This window comes from Schistocerca gregaria, chromosome 1, assembly GCF_023897955.1.
Source record: "Schistocerca gregaria isolate iqSchGreg1 chromosome 1, iqSchGreg1.2, whole genome shotgun sequence".
Taxonomy (NCBI): domain Eukaryota; kingdom Metazoa; phylum Arthropoda; class Insecta; order Orthoptera; family Acrididae; genus Schistocerca; species Schistocerca gregaria.
Genome location: NC_064920.1, coordinates 548,566,843 through 548,594,708, shown reverse-complemented (window position 1 = coordinate 548,594,708; position 27,866 = coordinate 548,566,843). Strand labels below are relative to the sequence as shown.

The window sequence follows — 27,866 nt, the reverse complement described above, 5'->3', positions numbered from 1 at the left end:
ACACCAAATACGCCACGCAAGTGTCCAGGCGTCGAAAGATGGACTACAGTGGAACCAGTTGTCGTCTGTGTCGTCCACTTCACAGCAGGAACAGAGGGACGAGTCGGCTAGGTCGATGCGATGCAGTCGATATCGGTTAACTTGTTTGCCATTCACTGTGATATACCACGCTGATTGGACATCAGATTCGAGAAAGCGGGATTTGAACAGCTTTCCATATGTGCCGCCATGTATACCGAGGATACTTAATTTCTATGGGGTTGGGCAGGTGGCATTGTTGTTAGCACTTGGTTGTTTTCGTCTGTAACGACCGTGCAAGGGGTAAACACGACTAGATATAACTGAAGTCCAGGAAAAATCGCCAGATATAATAAAAGGGGGATGGAATGTTCGTAACCAAAACTGGGACAGACAACGAGACCGGCGCAAAGTCTTGGAATAGGTGTCCAGTGAGGCTTTGCAGGCAACGATGCCACAGTTTGAGCTGGGAGCTGATATGCAGCGCTGTGACTCTGGTCGGCACATGTATTAGTCCAACACCACCATGGTCCCATGTCAGTGCAAGGGAGTCGTACTGCACTTTGAATAACATCCCTGAGCTGACGAAGGAGCCCATTGCCATCAACAGACGTCGGGCCAGGAGAGTTGGGACCAGAAGTACCTGAGCCATGTGCGGTATATGGGAAGCATGACAGATGTTCTCATATAGGGCACGTTGGATAATGCCGTGGGCTCGTAGCCAGTGATCTGCAAGGCTAGCTCTCATAGTCTGCAGGAAACGCTTACCGTTAATAGCTGCTGATTGTCAGAGATTGGGTGTAAATTCAATGCCAAAACATCAAACACGGAAGCGACGCTAAGGGGAACGACGCTTTTCTTTGGTAGGACCTCATCAATGAGTAGGACCTTGGATTTGTACAGTTTGAGAGGGTTGCCCAACATTTTTCCGTAAGTCGCCACCCATGCCAGGGCGCCTCAAACTCATCCACAACGCACAGATAAAGAACGAGGTCGTCGGTTTAGGACATGCAACAGAAAAGGTGCCCTTGTAACATGATAACTTCCAAACGTTGGCACAGTCCCTGGAGCAGCAGTTCCAAAGTGAAAGCATATAAAATCGTGGACGACAGTCTTGCCAGACAGATCGAGCTATGACAAGAGGAGACTTGAGGCGGCCATTGTATATGATACTAGAGATCGGGCCGCTCAAAACGCGCAAAATGACTGTGATAAAACCGCCTGGGTTGTTGAAGAACTGCCCACAAATAGGAGTGGTCTACATAGTCGAAAGAAGTGGGAAAAAACTCGTTTTAGTGTATTTTTTTTAGTGCAGGTTGCTAACATCAGAGGCAGGTATGCACACACGGACAAACCTATTGTTCTCCTTTGATTCAAATGGCTCTGAGCACTATGGGACTCGACTGCTGTGGTCATCAGTCCCCTAGAACTTAGAACTACTTAAACCTAACTAACCTAAGGACATCACACACATCCATGTCCGAGGCAGGATTCGAACCTGCGACCGTAGCAGTCGCACGGTTCCGGACTGCGCGCCTAGAACCGCGAGACCACCGCGGCCGACCTCTCCTTTGATTGACAGGTACTTAACCTATTGTTCTCTTTTGTTTGACAGGTACTTAACACATTGTTCTGCTAAAAGGATCCTTCCTTTTCATTGACAGGTCCTTAACCTACTGTTCCGTCACCCCCTCCCACTCCCCTCCCCCAGGAAACCTCCAACCCACCCCCTCTCCCTTGCTGCTATAGGTACGCTTTTGATATTAATTTGATTTACTATTTAATTAAACCTAACCTCTTCCCCTCCCATGCCACACCCCTCCCCAAGAAAATGGCGGAAGTTCAAATCCGACCACCACCTCTTCCTAGGAATTGGCAGGGAAAGGACTCAGACTGTGCTGAGTTGTTGGATAGGATGGACCCAAGTGTTCACTTTGCAAGCAGTGTTTATTCAAACAATTCGAGGCAGTAGTTCCATCCAATGTTTCCACCATGCGGTCTGGAGTCCAACTGACCTAGTACAGAGTAGTGCCACCAGAGGGCGCTTTCATCTATGGCAGTCTGAAGGAAAAACGTCAGGAAAATGACTCAGCCTGCACTGAGCTGCTAGAGAGAGGAATGAATCTACTTTATTTATTTTGGAACAATTTATTTAGGGATGGATTCCACATATTCATTTATTATACTGATACAAAACATTTGCTCTGACATGCTTGGGGCCACAAAACGCAGCCTACAGACCTGCAAACTACTCGTAAATTATCGAAATAATGCATGTAAAAGGCTCTGCAAACACGTTCAATGTCGAAATAACGCACTTAACAGGTTACAGATCTGCAAACTACTCTTAGATCACCGAAATAATGCAGGTAAAACGCTCTGCAGACACGCTCACTGTCGAAATCATGTATTGCACATTCTACAACATGAAAACAACTCAATACAATTGCTAAAAATGACGGGATAATAAGTATAAATTGAGGGAATATACACCAAAATGCGGGGAATTTAGGAAGTACTTGAGTGTCTTCTGGTTGACGCAGAACAATTTGTACATGGGAACAAATATGCGACAGCAAGAGGAATCTGAGAAAAAGTCGACATGGAAGCGAAGGGAACCAGGGAAACAGCAACTTGTTTCGTCAAGACAGCATTCTACTGTTGTCTATTCAGGTAACAGTGATACACGTGTGTTGACTACTGTATTCGACGCTTTTCAGGAAGACTGAGAACCATCTGCCTCTAAACTTACATGCGTCTGTGTTAAAGGGCAACAGAGAGTGGATGGGGTAATCGATTGAGATGGAGCTGTAATGAGGTATGATTTAATGGTAGACTGATGATGCACTCTAGAGAGGGAGAAGATGCTGCAGGTCAGTTTTTCCACTGTACTGTCAGGATGCATCAGTCACTTGACACAGCCTGCGTTCGACTCGTATGCAACTGCTAGTTCTATGTGGGTCTTCGAGCACTGCCAACTTGCGATCGTTAACAGTAAATCTCTCGGTCATCAGAGGACTTCCATGTCATGTGTGATGAACCATGCACATTCCTCTAAATGAACGAAGTTTATGCAATGTACTCCATTCCCCTGTCGCATCTTGGGAGTAAAATCGAGACATCAGTTTCATAAGGAAGATGATTCTAAGTTAGCGAAAGGTGTTTGTGAGACAATACAATCCCCATGTATACATCTGCTTGACAGATGTGCTGTTTACAGAGTTAGTGGTGGCATGACTTGTAATTTCACATGTCGGACACTGCTGCTATGCGTTTCTCTGTTTCCTTGTAAGAGGTATTCTCTGTTGCTAATGATCATTTTATATAGGACTGATGTCGGCATAGTATAATTTATGAACCGTGATTGGATGTGAACAGTGGATGCTATACATCTCTGGAAAGCTATATAGTGCATGTATCACACAGAGCCAATGTTTTACGAAAGTAGTTTTTTCGTTTTACAGTGTGTTACCATAGTTTATCGTAGAGAAACCTGCAAGAAGGATGTACGTCGGGCTGGAAATATAATTATTACATTGCAATATTAACAGCATTGCATTTCACACGACTGATAGGTCGGAAACTCAAGCGATTTAAAATTATAGCCTGTTTTAAGTGCAGAACCATGTAGCCTTAGGAGCGTGTGTGTTTATGTTCTCTCCAACCAATACCCCCCTGGTACAGATCCCAGACACTGGAACAATACTTTAAAATTGATAGTGTAGTTGATTTTCGTAAAATGCTTCAAACTCCATCCGTCTGAAGCTCCATCGTGCATAAACCGTCTGCTATTACATCACAACCCTTTCAAATCTGTTACTATACACCGATAGGGAGTGCTAATCTCCTGACATGAGCGCATCTAGAGAAATCTTGTGCACTTGGATGGGCGAAGACTCGGCAAGCTCCGTTCATTCACGAGATGGGGAATGTAGCGGTCTACTTCTGCTTGGCTGCAGATTAAATCAGTAACAGTGCAGCGGGGCAGGTGCTCAAAGACAGTGCGAGGGGGTCTTTCAGTCTCTAATTTTGTCCTAAGACAGCGAGAATGCTCTGTGAATCCCATCTGCATAGAGACAGAGATTAAGCTTTATGCTCGAGGTGCTAGAAATACGTAGAGCACTGTCTGGTATACTTCGATCAAGAATTAACAATGAATGTATGTACTACACAGTCATCTATCTACATTCGCAATGATACTCGAGAAGGACAGAAGGGATGGTTTAGTGATGGTACTGAAATTGGGAAACACGCTGTCACATCATTGGTCGGTGTTGAAAGTAGCGTAAAATTGCTAAAATTGTTTGCACTATCGACTGTGGTGCTTATAATTACAGTACATTGACGGTGTCTTTTCCATCCCATCTGACCACTGGTACGCTGTTGGTTATCACATTATGATTGACTGACACGGCTTGTTTGAGACGAAGAAAGAGTTTTGGTGGAGGGGCAACACCTTCTGGGGATGGCTAGGACCGAAACAGTGATAGCGTACATGACTGTGATATGAGAAATCAGTCGAAATGGAACACAGAGCCATCAGCTATTCCGTCACTGTAACAGATGAGTTTAAATGTAGAGGTCCTGACTCAACTTCAAACTGCAGTTTCTAAATGCTCCACGACGTGCCAAACTTTTCCAGTTTCCTGATGTTGCAACTGTCTTTTATTTAAAATCATCCAGTCTGTGTGGTGTGTTATGGTAACAGCAGTAACAACATGATTTACACTGTGCAACATCTAGTTTTCTGTGAGAAGCAATGGATCCGAATGTGTTAATGTCAGTTTCGAATCTGACACAGACCTCGAAGTTGTGACAGAAAAAACAAAATGTATGGCATTGTACAAACTGTGTTACATCAGAAAAAAAACAATGTTTCAAACCACGACACAGGTTCACAGGAAGCATCTCTTGCAACTTACAGTATGGTTCGTGGGATACAGTCATCCTACTACAGTACAGGCGATGCAGCTTTACATTGGTCTGTACAATGGCTCAATAACTGTGTATTTAATAGGATCGTCACATGTTTTCGATGCCAGCATGCAGACGGTATTTTTTTCGTTATATGGGAGGAGAGAGATGCAGTAAAAAGCTTTTCGAGTTCTCTATTGGATGAAGTTAGTGGAGCTTTTATAATTCGTAATTTTTCTCTGTGGGATGGTACAGAATAATGATGATAGCATGTTGGGGCGATAGACGTCAATGGCTCTGAGGGACACAGATCTGCAGGTTGGGTTGGGTTGTTGTAGGGGAGGAAAACAGACGGCGAGGTCATCGGTCTCATCGGATTAGGGAAGGAGGGGGAAGGCAGTTGGCCATGCACTTTCAAAGGAACCATCCTGGCATTTGCCTGGAGCGATTTAGGTAAATCACGGAAGATCTAAATCAGGATGGCCAGATGCGGGATCGAACCATTGTCCTCCCGAATGCAAGTCCCATGTGCTTACCACTGTGCCACCTCGCTCAGCTGTGGATCTGCTTCGGACAGCAGTATCTGTATGTAGTTTGGGGACGCACCACAGTGCTGTAGCAAAATCCTCATCCTTCTTCCAGTTCCCGTACTATCTTTTCTACTACCTCAAGTTGTAGGAGCTGCCTTCGTTTGGCGCTGACCTTGCACATCGTACACTGTTGCCGGATCTACAACAACTTGTTCCCATTTCCACAGAATGGTCAAACCATGGTTATGATGCACTAACTCAAGTCACTCTGTTTCTACATGGGTTGCAGAAGATAATAGATACAGCTCTCTCTGACTTCAACTCAGTTCTGAGTTAAATTGGTACGATGCAGAAATGAAAGAAGTTCCAAGATGTATAGGGACTATCTGAAATTTTACTGTAACAGATAGGTTCGAAAAAGGTGACTTGTTTCGAGATATAAGAGTACCAGAAATATGATTTACTAGTGGCTGTAATCATTGAAGGACTTCTCCATCAGATACAATGCAGGTACGTGGTTGAATGGAAAGACTAGATACCAAATAATAGACATCATTTCTACCGAAAAGTGTAGCCCTAGAAATCTGAAAAGCTAGTGTACATTTCTTAGACTTTAATCAGCCCACAATCTACTGTCTGTGATCCTTCTCAGTCAACCATCGCCTCTAACCCAGTCGATATACCACCGAACCTCAGATGTGGCATCAAGACAGAATGCCTTACAAATACTGGAGATATAGCTAGTGGCGACGTGAAAGAATTGCAAATACCGGCTTCTTACCACGTTCCTTATCCGAATCACTTTCCAAATTCGGTGATTTTATTACGAGGCTGCACCATCGGTGAAGTGTAACGGCAGTATCTCGTAATATTGTCGCAGAAGAATCTCAGTAGCACAGTCGCCGTGGTGTAGTGGTTAGGATACTAGGTTGTTGCTTGGAGGGTCGTGAGTTCAGAACTCACCTGAACTGTAAAAGTTTAATTTAGATGTTCGGTTTAAGTGCATTCTAGAAGTATCCACGACTGTCAAGAATCATTGTACTGGAATGTTCTATAACTGTATATATACCGTATGTGTTCTGGCCGGAGACAGTTCGCTCCACGCTCTTGTATGTGCAAGTGCTGAATATACCTTTGTTAAATGAAGTTAGTGTCTGTCATTCATTAAATTACACCTTCTTCTACGTGACATTGTTCTGGTGGAGACGCTGGGTATTGGAACTTCTGATAGCGCACATTATCGACAACACAGTGGCTCCAATCAGGCCACAACAGAGCCACCGTTTACGTGGCGAGAAACCAGAGTTCGAAACATATTCAACAGATCGCAATCTATCGGAGACAGAAGAAAAAGAGGGCGTTACAATGACAGCAACTGTCTACCACCACATGAGACATCCTTCCGGGTTCTCCGGTCACGATGGCCAAGATCCAGACAAGTGGCTGCAGGTATATGAGCGTATAGCCAAATTTAACAAATGGGATGACATCGTGTGTTTCGCAAACGTATTTTTCTACTTGGAGAGCACGTTCAGGACTACACACAAATGACAGTGGGTATGGCATCGCTGCTGTTCTGGAGCAAATTTCGGATGGAAAAGAGAAGGTTATAGCCTATGCTTCAATGAAATTTACAAAAGCCGAGAGAAACTACTCAACTACAGAAAGAGAATGTCTTGGTGCGATCTGGGCCATGTGCAGATTTCGACAGTATCTCTATGGAAGATCATTTACAGTTGTTACAAGCCGTCACTCTCTTTGGTTGACAGGTCTTATGGATCCAACAGGACGACTCGCCAGGTGGGCACTACGTCTTCAAGAGTATTACATTACCATAGTGTACAAAAGTGGAAGAAAACACCAAGATGCTGACAGTCTCTCAAGAAACCCTGTGCAAGACCATCAAGACTTTAATGAAGATAGTGACTGTCATTCATCTAATTACACCTGCTTCTACATGACAATATACAATCCGGCGATCACCGTCACTATTCAGTGTCGTGGTATTTATCTGGAAAAACCACTTCATACCTCGATTTATAAAGCCAGCATAACTTTTAACGTAGGATACTTGTGTGCACCTGTAGAACCAAGACCGATTGTGATAGTTATCTGTTCGTTGCGATCGTGTTTTTTTTTAAACATCTGGCGGTTTGTAAGACGATTAAGACGATTATGCATCTCTTTCTAAGACACTGTCGTACCACTCACAAGAAAATCTTATGACAGATGTCCACCCATCGTTGATTCTCGGTCAGTATTATTTCGTATCGCCAGCAATCAGTTATTGGCCAAGTATTATATGTAGTAGTAGGGGATGCATGATAGATTCGCCTTGAGCATCAGGCTTATTAAGTATGTGTGTGTTCCGACGTGTGCAAAGGAAATTACTATGTCCAAGGTAAGGAAGGTATGGATTTGACGTGGAATACTGTGACAGCAAAGGGAAAAGTATGTCAAGTTATAAGAATGGTACAAATATTTCTATTTCCAGGACCGCAGCCGTCATCAGGGTGTATTTCCGATTCTTCGCTCATTGTCGAATGTCATCCAATTGAGACCGTGATCATAACATTTAATTGTATGTATAGCGATCAAATATGTATGTGACTGATTGCCTACGATAATCCTGTCTAAGAATGCTTGGAGCGCCAGCGGTGGCCTGTGGCGGGAATGATTCACGTTTCCAGCTAACGGTAGGAGCCGTTCGAATAGAGAGGCCTGTTGGGATGCAGGACTGTGGCTGACTTAACAGTGTCGTCCTCTAGACGGCCGAATAGCGAATTAATACTTAGTATGTGTTGGACAGCTTTTGTTATCGCTTAGAAATTTGAGGAGATTTAATATGGACATGTGTTTGCGCTGGACCATTATTCCCTCCCATGAAAATTGTCCGACTGACTGCTTCTTCACGTTTCCCGCCTTTATTTGGGTGAGAGAACATCGACTGTGGTGTGCGCATGTAGCACGTGAATGACGGGTGGAAGACATTTTAGCTGGTTTTCTAGACATGAGAAACACCTTAGCTGACTTCGTAAATTATCGGAATGACTTGGAATCTGTTACATCACCGAAATCGGTATCTGCGAGTAGAAATATCAGTTTCATCATTTTTTTTCGAGTTTTCACGTAATGGTCTTTGCAGAGGGGATACGTTTCTAGTCACTCAGTGGTTTACAGCACGCTCCACCTCTCTAATGTTTCGGGTTTCTAGAGAAATAATTTCCAGTCTATATCTCCGGAATTATGTTGCACGAGCGATACTGCTATGCAGGCGATATTGCTATGTGCTTGATATCGAGAAGTATTGCGTGAATGGTATAATATACTGGCAAAACATGTGAAAATACACGTGTTCTTGTAATCCCAGAGTCTGGAGATTGGGGTAGAAAACAAGCATCGAAGCAGGTCAGGACCAGAAATGGGGACGCTTCTGTGCTGAGGGAAACCGATCCAGCTTTTGTACAAGTTTTTGCGGTATATGTACGAGTGTCTATTGGTCGATAGCTATATGAATGCTACAAAAGGGACGAGTTTGTATGGCGCAGGATACAAATTGTATGTTTTAATCAAAAGAACATATTCCATCATTGATGAAGAGTCACATCTTTTCTTGGCAAGTCTCCAATGCAGGCCAAGTTTAGGGTACAAATGACTGTTCTCCCACTCCAGTAACTTGTCTATTGGGTGCTGAGTCCGCTTGCTGAGGCAGATTACAGGCCACAAGGAACAGCCTAATGTGCAGCAACAGCAACACAGCCACAAAACAGCCACTTGACGTCGACAGGCAAGGTTTTCTTCAAAACACTGTTCACACGCATAATTGTTGCCTTGTATTCTTCCGGAGCGACATGAGAAATAAGGCCATTTGGGAATTCTGCTTCAAACCTGTTGCTTAAACCAAACACCATCGTATTGCCTGCTCCATGAACAACAACGGGGTCTGGGACAAGGGTAACATAGCTTTCTTCATATGGAACTTCAGCCTCTTCTTCTTCGTAAATTGCTTCATCGACACGGTACGCGGTGATATATTGCCGGGCTGGAGATCGGTTTCATGCTCTAATATTCACACTTCTGCTCTCAGTGGTAGAGCAGTGTAATTGTGCAAGTGTCCTTCCGTATTTGACGAGAGTAGGATTTAATTGCCAGTGCAATATGGCGATGTGTACAAAATAGTTTTTCTGCTGAAAGTCTCCCCTGCAGAAAGAAAGAAGAAGGTGGACAGTGCTTCAACACTTGCAGCATAAGTAATTAGGAGGGTAAATTCAGTAAGAGCTGATCAGAATGCTCCATTGATTCACAAGACGTCTTTTGTGCTGGGATGTAGGAGTCCCTACATAGCGGCGAGAACGTACATCCTTTCTGAGACGTATGTTGAAAGCAGGATGTCACGGTTTCCAGGAAAGTGTAATGTTCCCCAAGTGTTTATTTCGTGATGTGTGTTTCAGCGCAGTAGCGCTGAGACGATTTTATCACTGCTTAATAGACACTGTGATTACAATAAAACCTCTGTGTAATTATATTATCTATGTAATTTTAAATGAACCAGACCAGTAACTTTTTGTTCTCTCTTATTCTGTTCAGCCATTGTCCAGTATGGTCGCAATAATCTGTGTTAGGTAGAGATTCTGTTTTTTTGTGCTAATTTTGCGCAATAATAACTATTTAATTTCATTCCATTTAGACTAATCATACTAATCCTCGGCTTTTTTCATGAATTTGATAAGTAAATGTGGCTTACTTCGTGTGGGAATGTCTGTTGGTAAATGACCACATATTAACAGCACCAATCAGCGTAATATATTTGTTTTGCTTTCAAAATAGATCTTGCATCTAAAATATCTTTTTTTGCAAAATGAAGTCCGTTAGCTTTTAGGCGTAAATCACATCCCAAAATTATATTCACCAACAGACAATCCTGGTAGAGAAGCGTAGCTGAAGAAATGTGAATCATGATGATGGTAATGAAATTCAAAAAAAAAAAAAATCAAGATTTAAAAATAATTAAAATAATAATAAAACCTTCATCATAAAAGGTAACACGTGACAGATGGGGTTCCTTGTTAGGACCATCAGGAAGAATGCAATAGGTTTTATTCTGGGCTATTATCGTAAACAGCTCCTGTTAGGACAAGAATTTCCATATAGACAAGCTGAGACATCACGAAAGCTCCTACAAAAGCGACCGTTAACTATTTAGGCAGCCCTTTACCATTTCCAAGAGGTAGACTTGGCTTTTACTTACACACAGAAGTGACATCAGTATAACATTGAGAACCTTTTAGCTGCGCCTGCGCAGGTGAGCTGCTATGCACAGGAGGTTAGGTTTAATTAAATAGTTAATCAAATTGATATCAAAGGTATACCTGTGGCAGTGAGGGAGAGGGGATGGGTTGGAGGTTTCCTGGGGGAGGGGAGTGGGTAGGGTAGGGCAACAATAGGTTAAGGACCTGTCCATAAAAAGGAAGGAACCTTTTAGCAGAACAATAGGCTAAGTACCTGTCAGTCAAAGGAGAACAATAAGTAAAATACCTGTCAATCACAGGAGAACAATAGGTTTACCTCTGAGTGCATACCTGCCCCTGATGTAAGCAACTCACACTAACAAAATGCACTAAAACTTTGTCCCCCTACTGTCGAAGGCCTGACTTAAGTCCAGGAGAGGCACCAGGAGATGCTGGTGACGAGCAACGGTTATCATGTCTCTGTAACGGCAAAGAGCCGTATGGATATTGTTGTCGCTTCGAAGGAAAGTCTGGCCACTGGAGGTGATGTAATGGGCGACCTTCTTGAGTCGCAATTCCAGCAGCCGTGTAAATATTTTCATATCGCTGTTCAGCAGCGTGAGTGGTCGATAATCATGGACGTTCGATCGTCTGTGCAGTTTGTGAACGGATATAATGATGCCCTCGAGAAAGTTGTTAGGGACGACTGTCGTCGGGGACATCAGCAGATGGTCGTCCATCTGGATGCCAAGAAAGAATTAAAAATTTTGTAAAATTCGATGGGGAGACCATCGGGCCCTGTGAATCTGTTATCAGATCCTGCCTTGATAGCATCGAGTAGTTCATCTGTGGTCACGTCCTCTTGGAGTTCATGCGCTACGTTTACTGAGAGAGTGCTTGTAGTAAAATGTGCGACCTCTGTGATCAGTTCCACAGAATGCGGTACTACTGCATACAATCTGGCGAAATGATTGTGGAGAGCATGGCCGAATGTTTGTTGGGTCACATGCTGGTGGTCTTCTGCATCAGTGAGGACATGGATCAGAGCCCTGTATCTTTGTTGTCTTTCCTGGAGGAGGGGGTACACCGATGGATGTTCATGAGGTACACGATTAAAGGTTTGAGATCGGACTACCTTGCCTTCCAGGTGACGGCGCATGATCGAGGAGATTTGCGCCTTTGTTTGGTGTACCACTGTCTGCCTGGCTGCCGAAAAAGGCATCCTCGCACAGTTACGCCGGCCGCGGTGGTCTCGCGGTTCTAGGCGCGCAGTCCGGAACCGTGCGGCTACTACGGTCGCAGCTTCGAATCCTGCCTCGGGCATGGATGTGTGTGATGTCCTTAGGTTAGTTAGGTTTAATTCGTTTTAAGTTCTAGGCGACTGATGACCTCAGGAGTTAAGTCGCATAGTGCTCAGAGCCATCAGCACAGTTACGAAGAATTGAATAATAAAAGTGCAATGTATTAGTACGCCATGTCTTGACTACCTTACCGTAGCTAATCAATGTTTTACGGGTGGTCAGCTTAGTGCAAGAGAGCCACCAAGATAAGGTGGAATCATAGGCATCATGACGATGCCAGCATCATGCCCATGTTTCCTCGACCATATGGTGAGGTCAGGTAAGCGACGTTGAATTTCCATAGACCACGACTATGCCACAAACGCTGCCTGGCGAGAGTGACGTCGGAGAGGTATGCTTCACGGTCTGAAAAGGCCATGGGTCAGACGTCTGCATGTCGCGTGCGATCAGCAAGTGGGCGATTGAGGTTGATGCGGTCTATGCGGCGTGATGAGTGAGCTGTGGAAAATGTGTAACCGTGTCGGGTTCTGTGGAGCTTTGTCCAGGTGTCAGTGAGTCGTAGGCGATCAATGAGTATCGAGAGAGCCGCACAAGGTGAATTCCGTGGGTGTTGGTCAGTGAGTTCTTGTGTCGAGCTGATGTCTTCACTAAGCACCAAATCGTTGTGTGGGCCTGTAAAGATTGGTGTGATCTCCTTGGTGAAGAATGTATGTCGGTCATGATGGCGGCTAGACCCAGACGGTGCGTAGATGTTTATGATACGCACGCCAATTAGGGTGAGGACCATACCCCGTGTATTTGGGAGGTATGCAACATCCTCTGCAGGGGGCCTGTCGTGTAGGAGGATGGCGACGCCACTACCGGTGTCAGAGGCTTGAGAAACATAGGCGGTGTATCTGGTGGGCATTCGGAAGTCACCGACAAACACCTCCGGCAGGTTTGCAATATCAACATCCGCATAGTAGAAGGTGTCTCGGAACATGGCCAGTTTGTGACGGGCTCAGATGGTGGCGAGATTCATCGCGGTGACACGATATTGCTGTGTGCGGTCCCTTGCAGTTGATGCAGAATGCCTGGTGGAAGCATCCTGCAGGTTTGTACCCAGCAGGTCTGCTGCAGTGGTCGTGATTACTGGCAGCGTGCCGGCTCAGGCGCCTCTGTTGTACGCTGGTGGTCTGATCCACTCCTTCTTCAACATTATTGGCCCAGGATACTGACGCCGAAGACGTGTAACAGTCGTTTACTGTCAGAGGGGGCGAAGCAGGCGTTGTGACAACAGCTGCAGGGGATCTGTCGTCCTAATGTACTGGCAACATTGAGTTCGTGTTCTGGATTGTGAGAAGATTCTTCACAGGAGGGGCGTCAGGAGTGGTCATACCATGTGACTGGACGCAATATGGAAGGTCACCATCATACATCCGGTAGTCATCTCGCGAGATCATCTGAAGGAGAGTGTCATCGGAAGGTATTCGTCGGCGTTTCTTGCACTCCCTGGGCCACCGCTGTTTCCTCATGAGTTGTTTCAAATCAGAATGTAGTCGCCCATCATTCGACGATATACCCGTCTGGGTAAAGGCAGCAGTCGGCACGACATCTAGTTCGACGTCCATGGATCGGGCAGGGTCGTCCGCCGCGGTCCTGAGAGTGAATGTTTCCTGTGCGAACACTGGGGGTGACGCCGAGCTGGTTTTGTCGGCGTGTTGTGGTGCGGTGGGTGGCATTGAGAAGGCTTCAGGTATATCCTGAAGTGACGTGGCGGGGCTGGGCTGGGCTCTAACGTTGCGGAGGTGAGAGGTAGGGACGTGAATATCGATGTCGGGGTCACTTCACCCAGCGGTGTCTGTATCAAACGTCAGCGTAAACATTCGGACGGGACATGTCCTTCCTGGCCACATCCAGAGCACGTTTGTGGCTGGCCGTCGTACATGACGATGGCCCGCACACCGCGAATCATCAGATATGATGGAACATGTTTCGTCAGCTCAGTTTTGATCTGCCGGACGCCATTTGAGACTGGGTAGGTCGTAAATGTTTGTCACTTCTCCGCGAGGTGACCCAAGACGTTTAAATGTGGCTGGAAAGCCGCAATGACCGCCTCCTGAGGCACCTCGAACAGGAGCTAAGACACGCAAAGTTCGGAGACCGAATCCCGCGCGCTCCACTGTCACTCCACTGAAGTGTCCATCAGAGTGTTTAAATTTTAGTCCGGCGGTGTGTCGTTGGACAACTTCAGCGTATAGCGCCTCCGTCGACATCTTGATGTATACAACATTTCCTATTAAGGAAAAATGTATTCCGATCATGTCCAGGGGTTCTAACGCAAATCCTCTCGTATGAACGGTTCAACTTCAAAAGTTCTTGGTCGTGGATGTTCGACCTGATCGTCGCACGGCGGTAAGAGTGCCCCATGAGGTACGGTAGTTGTGGAGTCTATATCGAGTACCGCGGCGCGGAGGTAAACAACGCCGAGAGTGGAGCGCTTGGCCTACGCGGGGCAGTTCCGCGCGCTTCCGCGGCTGGAGAGCCGACTCTCACACTTCGATCTTTCATCTACATTAGACAGAACGTGACAAGTCAATGGACGCTGTTTTCAGTCTCTACTGTACTTGAAATAATTGTGTTGTGTTAATGTTGTCGTCTCGTGATAATAAATAATTAAAACTTATTTGTGTTACTTTTTGTTCTCACAGAAAAACGTTAGAAAAAGTGTTTTCATTGTCCCATGCAACCTCCCAGAGTTTGTTAGTTTAATTAATTTCCTTCCAGAGAGAAAACTCACTCCGCTGGTTTAAAAAATCGTCGCAGATAATTATGATATTAGAGTAAAATATTTGTTTTGGTGTCCCGTGCAACTTCCCAGAGTTTGTCGGTTTAAATAACTTTCACCGTGCATGGAAACAACCTGGTTGATACATTCGTAGTTTGCAGACGACGCAGATATATGCCGCAAGATAGTGTCGTTTAGGAAACTGTTACGAAGGAAGACGTGCAGATGATAATTGCTTATTGCAATTGTCTCGCGACATAAGCAAATGTTACGCAGTGCATGTAGACAGACGGAAAAATTGTTGGCTTGCACTATCGCTGATAAGTCAGTCAACGAATATCTAGGGTTATCGTCCGAAGAAATTTAAAGAGGAACGGCCAAACAATTTTAGTTGGAAGCTAGATGCCAGACTGACAGTGAGAAGCACTTAAGGGTGCTATAAGATGGCTCAAATGGCTCTGAGCACTATGGGACTTAACATCTATGGCCATCAGTCCCCTAGAACTTAGAACTACGTAAACCTAACTAACCTAAGGACATCACACACATCCATGCCCGAGGCAGGATTCGAACCTGCGACCGTAGCAGTCTCACGGTTCCGGACTGCGCGCCTAGAACCGCGAGACCACCGCGGCCGGCTGGTGCTATAAGAGAGTACGGCTTATCCACCATAAAGGTAACTTACTTTCGTCACGCCTGTAGTCTGGAACTCATACTGAGTTGGATACACGAAAGAGATTAATAAGAATCAACAAGAACAGCAGGATTAGTTATTCGTTTGACTGCACAGTGCGATGAGGTCGCAGAAGTGATCAGCCATCTCCAGCAGGAGCGGCCACAAAAACTAAGTTATCAGAGAAGCGCTTACTAGTAACGTTACAAGATGAGTTAGGATATCACTGGGGTTGAGTAACATCTAAAATCGATAAAAATGTAATAGGGCTCCAAGATTCAGTGGCGCCCTGTCAGATTGTGTACAGAATTTTGCACCTGAGCTGACGCATAATATAACGTAGAAACCTTGAATAAAACTGAAAGAAAAATGTCATTCCCGTCTATGACAAGGACAGCAAAAGTGATACGCAAAACTACTGACCTATCTTATTGATGTCAATGTGTTATAGAACCTGAGAATATACTCTCAGCTCAGACATAATGAAGTATCTGGAAAAAGACTGGCCTAATCCATGCCAGCCAGCATTGATTCTGAAAACTAGTGCCTTTTCTCACATGGCGTCTTGAAAGTCACGGATCAAGGAACTTAGAAGGGCACAATATTTCTTGACTTCCGAAAAGCATTTGACTCGGTAGTACATCAATGATTATTTCCAGAGGTACGATTATATACGTGACTGGACTGACGATCATTACGAAATAAGTTGGCACATTGCGAATATGTTTGACATCAGCCGTTTGCGGCCCCTGGACTCGAACCCGAATATCGCTATTGCCAGCGATCGCCTTCACCATTTCCGCTATCGAGCACGCCTCCAGGACCGATCCACAATTCCGTATGTCACGTAGTCACAATGATCGCACAATTCGTGATTTCCGCACAGCGGGACAAATACTCTGACGAAAAGAAATCGAACACCAAAAAATGATTTTGTAGAATGCTGAAATTTCTGGAATACATTTGTCTGTGTAGCGTATTTAAGTGATTAATGCTGCAAGATTACAGTTTAACATAAGCGTGAGGTAGGCCATAGCAAATGTGAAATGCTGGTAATTAATAACCAGTGTAACCGCCAGAACGTTAAATGCAAACGTGCATGGGTTGTGTTGTACAGCTGCCGGATGTCAGTTTTTGGGCTGGTGGAGTTAAATACCTGTTGCATTTGGTTGGTCAATAAAGGGACGGTTAATTCCGTCTGTAGACAACGCTGCAGTTGTCGTTCGATAATGTCTCATATGTGTTCGCTTGGAGACAGATCTGGTGATCGAGCAGGCCAAGGCAACATGTCGGCAATCTGTAGGGCATGTTGGGTTACAATGGCGGTGTATAAGCGAGTGTTATCCTGTTGGAAAACACCCCCTGGAATACTGTTCATGAGTGTTAGCACAACAGGTTGAATCACTAGACTCACGTACAAGTGTGAGTCTTTGTACGTGGGATAACAATGAGAGTGCTCCTGCTGTCATACGAAATAGAATTCCTCACCATAGCTCCATGTGTAGGTTCAGTGTGTCCAACACGCAGACACGATGGTTGCAGGCCCTCTATTGGCCTCCTTTCAACCAACACACGGCCACCGAAGCAGAATCAGCTTTCAACAGAAAACACAACAGACCTCCATCCCGCCCTCCAATGAGCTCTCGTTTGACACCACTTAACTCGCAAATGGCAGTGGTTTGGAGTCAGTGGAATGCACGCTACAGTCGTCTGGCTCGGAGTTATCCTTAAAGTAACCGATTTGTAACAGTTCATTGTGTCACAGTGGTCCCAATTGCCGCTCAGATTTCTGCTGCAGATGTAGCCCTATGCGCCAGAGACATACTCCGAATATGACGGTCTTCCCTCTCGGTAGTGCCACTGGGCCGTCTGGAGCCCGATCTCCTTGCGACCGTACATTCTCGTGATCACCGCAGCCAGCACCCATTTACAGTGGTTACATTCCTGCAGTATCGCATAAGGAACGTCCAGAGTCTCGTAGCTCTATCACACGACCTCGATGAAATTCAGTGAGGTATTGATAATGGCGCATTTATCGCGTTAAATGCATTCTTGACTAACCTCATCTCACCGTGTCCAATCTTAACTAACGATCACGATTGTTACAGCGTGTATTTAAAGCAAATCCGATTTGCATCCTCATAGTGGTGCTACTAGAGCCAGTCTTACGCGACTGGCTCGAAATTTGGTAGACATCATCTTTCAGATGTAGAAACATGCCTACTAACTTTCGTTTATGGCGCACAATTCCTTCTTGTTCCTGCGAAATTTTTCCGTCATTGTATTACATCGACATTTTAGCCCGTCGATATATGGATACTTCATTGGTGGTGACAATGTCTGTGTTTATACAGTGTCTGAATCTTCACTATACGATGTCCTTCAGACATGCACGAATTTGCGTTTCTTAGTAGAGAGGACACAGCACAGTATCTGGGTTGGAGAGATATTGACAGAAGTAGAAGTAACTTCAGGTGTACCCGAGGGAAGTGTGTTGTGACCCTTGTTGTTCATCTTGGATATTAATGACTGGACGGAAAATATTAATAATAATCTCACACTTTTCCACAGATGCTACGATTATATATAACGAAGTACTGTCTGCAAAGAGGTGTACAGATATTCAGTCAGATCTTGACACGATTTAAGACTGCTGCAAAATTGGCAGCCTGCTTTAAATGTACAGAAATGTAAAATTATGCCTTTCAGAAAACGAAAAAACATAGTATCGTATCGCTCCAATATCCGTTATTCAAAATTGGAATCAGTGAAGTCTTACAAATAACTATGTACAATAATCTACAGAAATATGAAATAGGATAATCAAATAGGCTCAGTCGTAGGTAAGGCAGGTGGCGGACTTTGGTTCATTAGTAGAGTACCGGAAGTGTGCAGAAAGTCTACAAACGAAACGGTATATTTATTTACCAATGACGGCTTTCGCCTGGTTCAGGCATCTTGAGACTGGATGAATATTAGATGGTGTTAGGTATCAAACTGAGTACACCAGAACGTCTCAGAAAATAATTGTCCTCGTCAGATATTTGGAAACACTCCACATGCCTCAACAAGAACACCTCACAGTGTTTCCAAATATCTGACAAAGGCAATTATTTGCTGGGACGTTTTGTATGCTCGGTATCCCATGCATCTATCACCATCTAATGATCAGACAGTCTGAAGATCCCTGAGTCAGGCGAAATGCGTAATTGGCAAATGAATAATAAATACATTTCTGCAACTAAAATTGACCGTTACATCATAGTATATTACTGGTTGCTGTACCATTCCTGCCATGTGTTGGAAAATGTTGATCACAGTTTTTTTTTCACGGAAATGGAAATGTTGAAAAAACTGAATTGTCAGGCTCTTGAAGATAGACGCAAATCATTCCACGGAAGAATACTTATAAAATTTCAGGAACAAGTATTAAGTGAAGAGTCTAGAAATATTCTTCAGCCGGCTACCTATCACTCCCGTAGCGACTGTGAAGGCAAAATTAAACTAATTACAGCACACGCAGAAGCATTTAAGCAGTCATTCTTCCCGAGCTCCTTACGCGATTGGAACGGAAAGAAATCCTAACATATCATACTTTGTAAGTGCCCTCTATTAGGCTCTTCACAATGGTTTGCAGATGAAGATGTAGATTCTACGTATTCTACATCTTTCTCTGTAGCGTATATCTAACTTTTCTGATGCTTTCAAACACATTGCCAACGCCCTTTTCAGCGGTATGTTTTCCTTGTCTGTGGTCACGAAGCATAGGTCTGGGTTATATCCTCGTCTCCATGCTGCCGAATAGAAGGAATCTCTATCCTTTGTGTCAGATACAAGGTACATATTGTTTTCATCCGCCCAGTTTGCAACGGCCTCATCACTGTCATCGTTATCTTTGTATTTCCATTGAGTGTGATGAATATTGTAGTCGCCCACATAGACAGATTGGTGTTGCAATAGTGGTAGGTCTTGTGGTGGCCATGAGACTGTAGGAGGTATGTATGTGTTATTTAAGGTGTACCCTCCGATTTGAATAACCACTTCGTGTATGTTGTTGTTGGTAGATGTTGAATGCAACTGAACATTTTCGATGTTGGATCTCACATAAGTTGCCACACCATAAGCGTGGTGGTATGTGGTACTAACTAAGTCGTATCTGTATATTTTGCCTCTTTTTCTTAGTTGTTCCTCGTTCTCTGTGTGTGTTTCCTGAATGGCAGCGACGTCAATGGTATTATCGTTTAGAACCTTTTGCAGGACATCACTTTTAGCCCTGCTGATTCCTTCTATATTTAGCTGGCAAATCCTGATACAAGGTCCCAGTTTTCTTCTCAGCTGGCCATGAGAATGACCGATGGGTTTCGTCTGTGCAATTTGGATTAGGATGTCCTATTAAATTGCCAGGGGATCAATATGATTATTTGGATGCCAGTTAGCGCTAGTTTATTTAGTTCACGTCTATAATTAGAGAGTATCCAGGGTGCACGTGTAGTATTCTACTACGGACGCGAACTAGCCTTACAAAACAAACGACTACGTATAGAGTGGTGCTGTGGCCAGGAAGCATGTACTGCTCTTGAATGGCGTCGTACTGTGTTGAGAGACATATCGCCGTTCTGCACAACCCTGATGACCACCGTCGTCGAGTACGGCGACGACCTGGGGTGAGGTTCATTCTTCCAATGTTTTGGAGATACACAGCAATATTAGTCCTGGCGTCATGGCGTGGTGAGTCATCGGGTATGGCTTCAGGTCACTGCTGCTAGTTGAGGGAACTCTGTCCGCACAATGATACGTCGCAGCCATCCTCTGTCTTCATGTCTTATCTCTCACACGATAGTGTCGTGGTGCGTTCTTCAACGGATAATGCTTCTCACACGACAATATCGTGGTGCGTTCTTTAACGGACTGTAAGGTGTCAGGCAAACCCAACACCTTCCATGAAAACCCTGCAAATCCAGTAGTATGTCACATAGCTCCGAATAAATCGTGACTTTAAATTAACCCAAAGTAATACGAGTAACGAGTGAGCAAATGGAATACCACAGACTAACACAAGATTGCCTAAATGCATGTCATACCTTCCCACAGTGAGACAGACGCAGTTCCGAGGGGAGAAACGAGAACAGAAGCCGAGAGCAGAACCGTGTTAAGGTAGAAGGCCCTACGATAAGGGACGGACTGGACACCCACGTCGCCAGTTAACCACTAGGACAACGCCAGCTGCATGTTTTAGCGTGAGACTTTTTCGCGTCTTTGTTACGTCAAGGACCACCCCCCGCCCCCCCAGCCCATGTTAAAAGCTAGAGCCCTCCAGAAAAACAGTATAGATCTACGATAACACAAAAAGGGCCACACCACCCGCAAGTTTTAGCGTGAGACTTTTTCGCGTCTCTGTTACGTTAGGACCACCCCCAGCCCATGTTAAAAGATAGAGCCCTCCAGAAGAACAGTATAGATCTTACGATAACGCTAAAAGGACCACACCAGCTGCAAGTTTTAGCGTGAGACTTTTTCGCATCTCTGTTACGTTGCAAACTTTAAAAACATTGCCCCACCACGAAAAGTATAACGTTTCTCATTGGATAGACAGAATTTTTGTAGGCAGAGCTTAAGGTCAACATTGAGACCCTGATCGGTCAGATGAAAATACAGCCAGATAGTTTTTTTTAAAACCAACTTCGGTAAATGGTAGTAACGAGAAGTTAGGAGAAGTGAGTTAGTTCCGAGACGACGAGCTGGATGGCTGCTGCGACGGCCGCTGCCCCCCTGAAGCTGCCTAACCAACGACAAGGTAATGAACGCACGCGATGCCACATAATAGCGCATAAAGCTTCACTCAGAACTGCAGAAGTCTCATCTGTTACACCCCCTTTTTGCGTAATACTAGTGTCGACCGTCAATTACAGCTCATGGTATTCACATTTGCTACGTAAGTTAAAATCTGAAACGCGACGATTTTTCTGTTATATAATTGTTGAGAAGCCACATCAGCCACTTTAATTTACGACAAGTTAGATAAGTAATTAAATATAATTGAGGGTCACTGTAGACCATTTTGATAGTTTTCTCTTTTGTGAAACTTAATTTAAACCTAGATTATAGATGTGATATGGCATAGATCATCCTTCGATCCATTGTAGAACTTGGAAACCCATTCAGGGAATATTCGTTCACATTTTTGTTGAACGCAGTTGGTTTTTACCATCCTGTATTAAAACACTTCCTTTTATCAAGTGCAATTTATAAACAATGTTTTGTGAGTATAATAAAATTTCCAATGGTAAACTTAACTGCTTTTTCGACGTTATTTTACCAGTTAACTAAAAGTAGGAAAGCCTTGAACCCCTTCCACTAAATTTAGTTAGTATTAAGATTCTTTTACAGGGAGTGCAATGGAGCTGACGCTGAGATCATTAAGTATTTGGTTATATCATCGCTAGTCTCACTGAACTCTTCTGAATTCTAGATGTCATGTGTGGTCTGGCGTCTCCTTACCAGCAACAGGTCCCAGGTTCAAACTAGTCAATTCCCTAAAAAACACGCTCAGAGCGTCGTTGCGCGATATAGAACAAACAGACACCACCATGAATGTTAGAGGACAATGCTCTTCAGCACATGACACGTGTCTTTTTTTAGTATCCACGAAGTAGTTGTACTCCCGTCGTCTGCTATATCCCTAAATCTGTCCCCAATAGAACATACGGGGAACAGGCAAAAAATGTGAACACCAGTACTTGCTTGGGAATGGTTTATTAATATTTTGTCCGTAATACAGCTGAGATTCTCCTCGGAATACTGGCATATAATGATTGTATAGTCTCCACTGGAATGTTACGCCACTCTTCGATCAAAACCTCTTCTAACTCCTCTAGTGACGAGGGAGGCGGAAATCTGCTCCGAAGTTTGCGCTCCAATACTTCCCACAAGGGTTCGGCAATGTTCAAGTCCGGGGACTGTGCTGGCCAGGGAAGACGCTGCTGTTCAGTTGCATGCTCCCCACACCACGATTGTACTGTCCTGGCTGGGTGAGTGGGTGCATTATCGTCCTGAAATATGGCATTGTTGGGGAACAGCGTTTGCATCATGGGGTGCACCTGATCACCTAAAATGTTCACGTAATCGTTGGCTGTAGCACGGTCTTTGATAGTAATGATGGGGCCAGCAGAACACCATGATTTGGCTGCCCACACCATCACGCTTCCACCTGCATGCTTAGCCGTTGGAATCAAGCAATCAGGATTGTAGGCTTCTTTTGGCGTTCTCCAGACGTAAACCCAGCCCGTTGTTGGAAATAACGGAAACGTTGACTCGTCGGGCCATGTGACGTCCAGGATTTATGCTCCTGACACCATGTATTCGCTTCTTTGGCGTTGGTTGTCGTTACTAATGATTTCGGTACAGCAGCTCGTCCACGAATATTCGCGTTATGGAATTCTCGGCGGAAAGTGGCGATAGATACGGTTTCTCGAAGATGGCTATTGAGCTCTTCAGTCACTTTAGCCTCCGTAGTTTTGTGTTATTTTGACCCAATCCGTGTTAGCGTACGACGATCTCTGTCATTTAATTTTAATTTGCGCCCACTATTACGTTTACAGGATGATGTCTTTCCACGTTTTGTGTAGGCTGTCATTACTCTTGAAACAGTTGGTCTACAAAATTTCAATAAGTTGGCTATCTTGGTTCCTGATGCTCCAGTTAATCGGCCCCCCACAATCTGCCCTCTTTGAAACTCTGTTAGGTCTTTCATTGCACGCCGACTCGGCCTCTGAATGCAAATACGAAGTGTGCGCTACTCGTAAACAAAAATACGAAGTGTGCGCTACTCGTAAACAACCAGCACTGATGCCTAGTCTGTAATGAACACGCAGAGTCCAGCGCGACACTTGCCTTGCCTGCGATGTTGACCGTCAAACAGCCATCCCATTGCTACCACTGTTCACATTATTTTGCCTGTCCCCTGCACGTACGACCACCTCTGACGTCGACTCTCTCTCAGTGCCAGTTTTCAGGACATAAAGGAGCACTTACAACAGTCGTGCGTCTGCTTGCCTCAGGAGAGGATGCAACGGCTTTTGACACTCTTCCCAACCCAGTCAGTGCATCCATCCAGGCCGGACGAGGTGCAACTTCATATTGATGATGGGCTCTTGCTTCCAAATTCTCTGTAAATCACGATTTTGTAATCGCTGAAATACGTTCTCTTGCTGTGTGTTTCCATTCCATGATTAATGTGATTTGAAGAGAAGTAATAAAATGAGCTCTAACATGGAAATTAAGCGTTTCCGGACACATGTCCACATAACATCTCTTCTTTATTGATGTGTGAGGAATGTTTCCTTAAAGTTTGGTCGTACCTTTTTGTAACACCCTGTATACATAGGTTCTGATGAGTGAGTTTGCGAGTTTAAAAATATGTGACATAAATGGCAGTATCTTTTGATTACGTTGACTTAGAAGCTTAAATTTTTTACATCGCCAAGGAACCGTAAACCTTATAGTACTTGACATGTATTTGAGGCCGGCCGGAGTGGCCGAGCGGTTCTAGGCGCTATAGTCTGGAGCCGCGCGACCGCTGCGGTCACAGGTTCGAATCCTGCCTCAGGCATGGACGTGAGTGATGTCCTTAGGTTAGTTAGGTTTAAGTAGTTCTAAGTCTAGGAGACTGGTGAGCTCAGAAGTTAAGCCCCATAGTGCTCAGAGCCATGTATTTGAGCTTCATACCTTTATATGTTCCTGAGAAAAAGGGGTCCTGACAGGCGGACAGACGGACAAACAGGCAGCCGAACAGCAAGGTGATATTAATAAGGGTTCCTTTTTTACCGACTGAGGTACCGAAGCGTGAAAACGTGTCACTTCTCCCAAGCAGTTCTCGAGCTTTGCTTAGTCGTAACACGATCATCACGCCGGCGGCGATGATCTAGAAAACCGACCGTGTAACATTAACACCCAGAAGTTACGTAATCGATTATTACACGTGATTTCACAGAAGGTGGACTCGAGTTCCAGGCCACACGAAGCATAGGCGGGGAGACAAGTTCAACATGATAATGTCGCAATCGCAATCCCAATACCATGTGTCGCTTTGTACATAAAATGAAACAATCGCTTGCCTAGACGTCAGAAAGCTCAGTAAGATATACTATCAGTTTCATTAAAGATTCTATAATATGATGTCAAAATAGTGACCATGACATTACGCGTTCCCATGGAACGAAAATATAAACATCTATTACGGAATCGTACAAATTCTTGACAATAAATATTGTATCTAAGGCAAATTGGAGGTAATAGCCGGTAACAATCGAAAAAATGGTTCAAGTGGCTCTGAGCCTTATGGGATTTAACATCTGTGGTCATCAGTCCCCTAGAACTTAGAACTACTTAAACCTAACTAACCTAAGGACATCACACACATCCATGCCCGAGGCAGGATTCGAACCTGCGACCGTAGCAGTTGCGCGGTTCCGGACTGAGCGCCTAGAAGCGCTAGACCACCGCGGCCGGCTAACAATCGAAAATCACAGCCACAAAATCAGGGAAATACTAACATACACAAAATAAAACAACCAAAAAAATATGATGTGATGGCAAGAATCAAATACGTAGAAAAACACAGAATTACTGCAAATCAACTAGTACTGGTATCGAAAACACCACATAACCTCTACAGCTGAACCAAAAAGTCTGTACCTTTGTAGCAAGTAAAAGACTGATACCAATACCGGAAATAAAAAAAATGATAAGAATACATAAAGCAAAAAAAGGAAACTATACAAGCAGCGCAAAATCGAGACAGTTAACGAAACGCGCTATACAGGTAGATAACCCATATTACTCAACAGATAAGCGCCGCGCGGGATTAGCCAAGCGGTCTGGGGCGCTGCAGTCATGGACTGCGGCGGAGGTTCGAGTCCTCCCTCGGGCATGGGTGTGTGTGTTTGCCCTTGGGATAGTTTAGGTTAAGTAGTGTGTAAGCTTAGGGACTGATGACCTTAGCAGTTAAGTCCCATAAGATTTCACACACATTTGAACTTTTTTTTTTTGAACTGATAAGCCCGGTACCAATAGTGAAAGCCAAAAACCGGAACCAATATAGAAAGCCAAACAGCGATAACAATACAGATAGGTATTTAACAAGCAGGAACAATAACTTACGTCACTGTAACACAACACAAAATGAGCATCGATCATTCAGTCCAACTAGCATACCAGGCAACAATTCTGTAGTCGAAAGGAAGATGTATTCCTAAGAACCTCCAAATTTGAGAGAATTGTAATCACTATTTTAGTACGTTACTAGGACAACCAATGATAATGTTTAAAAGTCAGACTGATTAGGGTACCGAGCGGGGTAGCCGTGTGGTCTATGACGCCATGCCACAGTTCGCGCGGCTCCCCCTGTCGGAGGTGCGAGTCCTCCCTCGGGCATGGGTGAGTGTTTTGTCCGTAGCGTAAGTTAGTTTAAATTAGATTAACTAGCGTGTAAGTCTAGAGACGGATCGTCTCAGCAGTTTGGTCCCATAGGCACTTATCACCACTGATTAGGGTCATAAGCTTGGTAGTTCTGTTGAAGTAGCTGGACTTTTACATTTAATCACAGGATCATGATTCACAGCAACCTCTGCATGCCTAATATAAACTACAAACACAGCGTGAGCTGATAGTACTAGCGCCCCAAACAAAACAAACGAAAGCTGTGCGCACGTGTGATGCCACTCTTCACAGCACCACTTGCCGTGTCTAAAGTGACTAGATCGCTCTGTGAACTTAAATCCAATTGAACATTTGTGGGGCGTTGTAGACTAGAAGGACTGCAGTCTTAACACCACCACCACTGACCATTAACAGCTTTCAGTGTGCAGATGTCCAGACTGCGAAGCGAAGGAGAGACATCAAACGCTCTACTGGCGTTCTGCATGATGCCGGAAAGGGAACCGTGAACCAGCAAGTGCCATATCTTGACACGCCAACCAGCCATACCCCTGAGTCACGTATCGCATTGTTGCCAGGGCATCTTTCAATACACACGCTATCACGGCAGCTCACATTGTTTCCTGAATCTCTACGTCCCCTTAAATTATGGACACTTAGGGTCGAGTAGTGTTAGATTCACACAATATACATGTGGATACTGCAGACTTCTGGAAGGAAAACAGGTAACCCCGGAAACGTAACTGAGATGTGGATGACAAATGTAACAATACCGCAGAATTCAGAGATCTATGCCTCTCATATGATACCTGCTGAGAAGTATTAACCAAGAGTGACGCTCGTAAATGGTTTAACATAGTGATGGACCTATATTTTCACTTAGAGACTTTGTGTCATTAAACTTCTACTTCTTCAGTTCAACTTTCATTTGTGGTGCACCACTATTCGTACGCAAAACTTTTATAGTGAAGGCTATCTGGTCAAAGAAAACATAGGGGCTGCTTTGTAAAATTACGCTCTTTTCGCGTCAGAATTATGGGCGCTTTGACGTAACCGCCACGGTTTTTTCCTCATGTGCTAACTTTTTATCTCAAAAAGCGTTTACACCCAACAAGTTATTTTATTTTTTGTTGTATGCACTGACTGATGAGAAGCATTCAGACGTCACTATGTAGTACAGTACTGAATGCTAGGAGAGGCGAAACCTGCCACTATAACTCGAGCCGAGAAGTTTTGTGTCTTAAGCAGAAACAGCAGACTGGATCGGTCGAGAGAGGTCAATGACTTCGACTTTTTGCCCTGCTCCGCTCTCTCTAGTGCCATAGGAGATATTCCCTTATAGCTGCTGTACTCGCATTCGACATGACGATTGTTCAAATCCCCATCCGACCACCCAGAGTTAGGTTTTCTATAATTCCCCTAAATCGCTCCAGGCAAATGGCGGAATGGTCACCCTTCAAAAGAGCACGGTGTAACGGATCAAAATTATTTTCATAGGTTTTCGTGTCGTCACGATATAATTTCATCGTTTCAATCTAGTCTAATAGTAGCCAAGAAGTAAGACAAGCCAAGAAAAAGGACGTGATACCCATCATTTCATTGCAGATTCATGTTGATGTACATGTCCTAGAAAAATGCGTACTGTGCCCAGCCGTGCAAGTATTCGTGCAGAGACGGCAAAGATCATCCGTGCATGTGATTCAGGACACGTTTACAAGTGTCGTGGTCGATACCTGCATGGCGTATAACTGTATCGAATATTTCATCAGTGTGGAATTTCCCGCGATTTTAGTGAGAGAGCATAGGAGTTGTTTTTAAAATGAAAAGATTGAAGGGTGCTATAACTATGTCAAATGTATGTATATACAACTATATGTAGTCGAATTAAGTCGGGTGATGCTGACGGAATTAGATTAGGAAATGAGACACTTAAAGTAGTAAAGGAGTTCTGCTATTTGGGGAGCAAAATAACTGATGATGGTCGAAGTAGAGAGGATATTA

General features: G+C 44.4%; 1 pseudogene; it reads right to left on the bottom strand.

The window, feature by feature from the left end:
- Positions 1-5,003: 5,003 nt before the first annotated feature.
- LOC126359681 (cysteine-rich hydrophobic domain-containing protein 2-like) overlaps positions 5,004-27,866 on the bottom strand; it is a 39,982-nt pseudogene continuing 17,119 nt past the window's right edge.